This window comes from Puntigrus tetrazona, chromosome 19, assembly GCF_018831695.1.
Source record: "Puntigrus tetrazona isolate hp1 chromosome 19, ASM1883169v1, whole genome shotgun sequence".
Taxonomy (NCBI): Eukaryota; Metazoa; Chordata; class Actinopteri; order Cypriniformes; family Cyprinidae; genus Puntigrus; species Puntigrus tetrazona.
In genome coordinates this window covers 10,543,143-10,549,142 of record NC_056717.1, presented here as the reverse complement: position 1 = coordinate 10,549,142, position 6,000 = coordinate 10,543,143, and the positions used below count along the sequence as shown (strand labels likewise).

The following is a 6,000-nucleotide window of genomic DNA, read 5'->3' as shown; positions in this document are numbered from 1 at the left end:
AAATACTTCAGGTCAGTGCAAAAAAAATACAGAGAAATCCAAATAATACCTTCTGTATCTGATTAAAGGATTTCTAATAACACTTCACATGCAAATAAGGTGTACACCGCTGTTATTACTATGAACGCTAACTGAGCCAGTACATTTACAACTTACATGTGTTTGGGTTCAGTAAATGAATGAAATACTAACTCACTCTGTGTTCGTACAGCTACACAATCAGTTTTTCACACATTTTTATGTTTTACACATTTAATGTCAACCTAACATAATTACATTATTAAAATTATACAGGTACAGTTATGATTTATGTTATCAAAAAAGTTAATAAAACATAAATGCAGAAATTTCTCGTTTGACAGTCGCAAACCTTTTGATCTTACAAGTAGCAATCAGAACTAAATTAACTCTCCAAAAATGTACAGAATTGCACATTTGAGTGGTTTGTGTTTGAATGAAGAGATCCCTATGGACTTACTAACCATTGAAACCTAACTGCATATTCAACAGAAGAAACAATGAAGCAATGAAGCAAACTGAGGTACTCAATAATGCCTTTAATATACCACTATCGACTTTTTAATCCGTTTTGAACATTATTTATACATATCTAGGCAAGTTTCATATGACTGTTCATACGAAACTATGAAGATGCATATACACATTCGCGCCGCCAAAGGCGTCATCTTGTGCACCGAGCCCATTAAGGTTTTTTAAGAAAACATTTCAGAATTTTTCTCCATATAGTGGACTTCAGTGGAGGTCCAAACTGCAGTTTCAATGCAGCTTCAAAGGTCTCTACATGCCCCTGGGTGAGGAATGACGATCTTATCTAGTGAAATAGTTGGCCTAAACATATATACTTTTTTTTTTTTTTTTTTTTTTTTTTTTTTAACCACAGTTGCTTTTACCAGTTAATGCTGAAAGGCTGCATCTTGTCAAGTAGTTAATCACTTTTGTTTTATATATATATATATATATATATATTATACTTTAATACTGCCCCATCGACATTTGTCTGTTTCTCTTGCAGTTCTTCATAGTGAGTTTGTGGAGCAGGTGTCACCTGTTCGTTTCTGAGCAGACAGCTGTGAACTTGAACTCCAAGGATGACTGTGAACTATGTTAAGATACATTCCTATAGACGGCTAACACTCCAGCTGCCCGCCGAGATTCTGTCACACTAAACGTCTCTTGTCTGTTACTTATGTTGCTGTAAATCATCCTTGATTTAGTTTTTTTTTTTATACCTTGCTTCACCTGTTTCTCAGTCTCTGTCATTCACCCATTTCAGCAAGATCTCCCATATTTCTTGTCTCTATAGCCGCTCGGTCTTGACAGCGAGCGGAAATCTCTCAATCAGTTTTGCGGTCGCTCTTTCTCCCCCATCCCCAAGTGCCACAACACATCTGCTGATTTGTGGGGGCTTGTCAGGGCCTGTGCCGGGTATTTGGTCTGTTCTGACCCGTCGGCGCTTTGTTCTACCCCCCGCTGTCTGCAGAAATGGGTCAGTGTCTCCAGAATGTCCCAGGCATGTACCAGGCTTTGGATTGGTTATTGCACAGGAAATCACAGCTTATGTTACAGAAATCCTAAACAGCAGCAGCAGCCCAGACACAGCATTGAGTGTGAGCGCTTTGTGTAGAAGCTGTATTTCACAGTACATTCTCAGTGGTTTTCATCACCTTTGGGCAGCTGTTCACAGTTTATAGGAACAGAACAATATACTGCTTCTCATCAACATTTGCTCACGTAATGATGATGTACTGTTATATTATTCATTTTGTATGATTTTGAATTTTGTTGGCATGTGGCAATTTTAAATTTGCATTTGTTGTGTGTGTATATATTTACAAAGCTATATTAAACTTATAGGCTGGATCCCAATTTGCATGTTTTTGCTAAAGAACAAAACCTCTTCTGTTGAGGATGCACACCATTTGTGCACGCTATTTCTGGTACATTATGTTATAAAGTTGTTTTGATGGAGAAGCCAGCATATTTTTTTCAATAAAAACCCAACGGATCCATTTTTTTCAAACAATCATTGGTGTTCGTATCTTGTGAAAAAGTACACTTTACCTATACTTTCAAAAGTTGTGTCGTTCCAAAGATATTTCTTCATCTTCACAACACAAATGAAGATATTTTTGATGAAATCCGAGAGCCTAGACAGCATCGAAAGCAACACACGTTCAAAACACAGAAAGGTAGTAAGGACATTATTAAAATAGTTCATGTGACATAAATGTTTTAACATCAATTTTCAAAATTTACGAGAATACTTTTTGCATGCAAACTTTTTTTTTTTTCTTCTTTCTCAGAATTAATTGTACACATAATTGTATTTTCAATTCAAAAAGATATTTTGCATAGCTTTGCTAAAGTGAAACTAAATCTAATAATGTTTCAAAACCTAATGGAGTGTTAAAAAAGTGTGTTTAAAAAACAGCCATTAAAATGTTTTCTTCTTTTAAGCACACTTTTGTGGCCTTTCACTAATATTAAAAAAAATAAAATATTTGCAGTTTTTTAAATTATACTTTTAAATATTTAATGTACATAGCCATACCATGATTTAAAACCCATGATTTAAAAATGTAACTGTGACAGACAGCACCGTACTGCAGCTGTAGTCTTACATATATGTTTTGTATTTCATATGCACACAGTTATAAACTAGACTGGGGCTGCTTGGATCAGTGCTGATAAGCAAAAATAAATCCTGAGTTGGATAGTTAGTGGACAACAAGGGGTTTCAATACCTATGTGTGAGCAGCCAAGCAAACCTGCCACTTCTGAATCAGCATTATCTGACCTGCAGAATGCTTCTTGAAGACATGCTCCTAAATGGACTCGTTGCTCACTAGTTTGTGGCTCGCATGCTACATTCCCTCCAAGCCGGTGAGCATGACCTGTATGTTTATGAAATATCAGATCATCTGGAATGAAGACGGCAAGAATGCATACTCTCATGCAGGGCCCCTAATCCACAGCAATCTGCTCTGGGTGGGATTTGAGGAGAGACTTGGCTGCTCACTCAAAAGAGATTTCCCAAAATGCTTCTGAACAGCCGCCCACCCTGACAGCAGGTAGCCCACTTAAAGAAGCGTCGTTCTTCCGTGCCTAGAAGTATTTTTAAATAGCCACGATCATTTTGATCTTTTGTTATGCAATTATGCTTTTCAAGGAAGCTTGATAAGATTATCAAGGAGATTTGAGTGGGCCAGAACAGCTTAGCAACCTCATAGCAACCCACTAAAAACACTTAGCAACCTTATAGCATCACAGCTGAATATTTTTAGACCCATGTTACTTCTTTTTTATATACATAATAAATGTGTGTGTGTGTGTGTATGTGTGTGTAGATCAGAAAATGTATCAGACAACAGTTTTTTCATACATTGTTCTTTATATTCTTCATTCTTTCTCCTTCTTCAGTTTTTCTGTCTTAATCAGGCAGATCTTATCAACTTCATCATCTCACTGTGCGTGACCTACATTTAGGTGTGGCTTCATCTCCTCCCTCTCTCTCTCTCTCTCTCTCTCTCTCTCTCTCTCTCTCTCTCTCTCTCTCTCTCTCTCTCTCTCTCTCTCTCTCTCTCTCTCTCTCTCTCTCTCTCTCTCTCTCTCTCTCTCTCTCTCTCTCTCTCTCTCTCTCTCTCTCTCTCTCTCTCTCTCTCTCTCTCTCTCTCCCCCGATTTCACCCCATCCCCCTCTCATCTCTTACTGGCCGTGTGAGACCTCTGCTTTGCCTGTCAATGAAGAGGTTTTATCATCCTTGCCTGTCCATTTTCAATTCTTTTTCTCTTCAGTCTTTCAGTTCTTTATTTTTTTTTGTTTGGAGAAGGCTTTTAATGAAAGCTTCTTTGTATTTGAAGACATCTGACTATGATCTATGCATTTTTTATGTATATGACATACACTCTTCCCATGTCTTGTGTGTCACTGAAGCTGTCCTAGCTGTCCTAGCTAATGCGTATAGATTTCAGGGAGGCTGACTGTATTTTCATTATGCAATTTATGTATAGAATTAAAATTAGTGCTTTGGGTGTGTGTTTCTTTAAGACTACAATCACTTTATCACAAGAATCTGGTACCATATTATCAGACTCTGCCCATGATTCACATGTGTACTAGTCAAAACCTGACATTTATAATGTCAACCAGTTCTATCAATTGAAGTATTTGTGTTCTGTGTACTGTATATGCAGCGCTGCATGCTTTGCTGGGATAAGGGAGTGTTTCTCTACATCTGCACTGATGCATTGTGGGAGATCTAGTCCAGCTGTAGCAGAAAATATTAAAGCAGAATCCATTATGTCATACCATTACTCTTTCCCAATAAGGTCTGATACCACTGACCTCTGTATGTACCTAACAGAAAAATGCCATGATGGGTTCAGTGGAGCAGAAAGGCTTGCCATAACGGTTTGATAGGTTTTCTCCGTCTGAATTTTTAATTTTAGGTTAGTCTAGCATCTAGACGACATCTTTGCAACATGCAGTTTAACAAACAATACTTTCATCCTGTGTGGAGGCTGTGGCTTTTTTTCCAGACAGATGAGAGGTTGTTACTTGGCTTTTGCAAGAGTTCAAGCATGTTTGCATATGTCTGTTTGACCTTGTACAACCTTTACCATTCTTCACTGTATGCCTTTGTTGCCATTTCTAATTTAACGTAGTGATATTCTCTTGATTCAATATTCTAACATGTTTCTTTTTCTGTATTTTTTTTTTCCATGTTGATTCTGCGCTGTGGCTCTAAATCAGGTAAGACAGATCTCCTACACAGCACATGTGCTTTCACATTTAAGCCCCAAATGGTTTCTGTGGGGAAGGCAATTTTGATGAATTGTTGGTTGGTCTGTTTTTCTGCTGTTTGTAATTATGTTTGACCGATCCATTAGATCCACATTGGTAATTTACCCGTTAAACAAAAATAAAATTGGACAGAACAAAATGATGCTTCGCGATCTGACGCATCTGTCAGTAAATTTAACATAGTAGCTTTGGGCCTTGATGTTGAGATCTGTTGTGAATAAGTGTTTTTACTACTGGTACAGATAAAAAAAAACTTCTTTCTATATCTAAGTAAAATAAATATGTATTTATCTGGTTATTTGTGACTTATTTATTAATTACGTTTCATGCATTTGGATGCATAGCTTGCTATTACCACTAGTTTAAGCAGTGAGCTTCAGTGGTTACCCAAAGCTGCCTTTCTTTCCTTATTATGTCTTTTTTTTTATATGGTTTTTATACAGTGGCAACAATTATGTGTAAAAAAAACAAAAAAACCCCACCTTTGGCTATAGGCCTTCTTTAGGAACATGCATTGCAATTTTTACTCTGACATTTGCTTTCTAGACCTTCATTTTCAGCGTGTTTCTGTAAATGTATTTTTAAAATTTGTTGTATCGAAATTAATTGGGTGATTCAAAGCTAGTTTTAGCTGGATTAAAGCCTTCGTTGAAGACTTATCTCCTATAAAATGCTAGCTGCAGTGAAACTGAAGTAGTGAAAGATTCTTTTTTTCTATATTGTGACCTGACACATACTTGCTGTTGATTATTTCCATCAGTTGTTGATTTTTTTTGAGATATGGGTGTTGCACTTAAAATGAATGTGAACTTGATCGTAAGAAAGAGTTGAAATTTAATAGCGAAGTCACCAATGTGTCACCAGAGAGAAGTCTGGAGACACGTATAGGAATTCACTGAAACACTAAAAGACAATAAAATAAATTCTGCATTTCATGCGGACCTAAATATGTAATGACAAACCTCTTATTTAGCACTAGCCTATACATTTCAGAGTTACACTTTTTATGTTTGCTTTCTTCATTGCACTCCTCCTTGGGCTGTTTATTTGCATCCAAGCTCTCTTTGATTATGTGATGAATAGCGCAATGTTTTTCTCAGTCCTTTTAGCTAATCACTGCTAATTGCAGTCAGTCTTTTAAATACAACATGAGATTTTCATTCTCACAGGCATTAG

General features: G+C 36.8%; 1 protein-coding gene across 12 annotated transcripts in view; it reads left to right on the top strand.

Moving 5' to 3' along the window:
- The window catches only part of macf1a (microtubule actin crosslinking factor 1a), a 150,254-nt gene that overhangs the window by 29,026 nt on the left and 115,228 nt on the right, over positions 1-6,000 (top strand). The gene's annotated exons all lie outside the window — the stretch shown is intronic.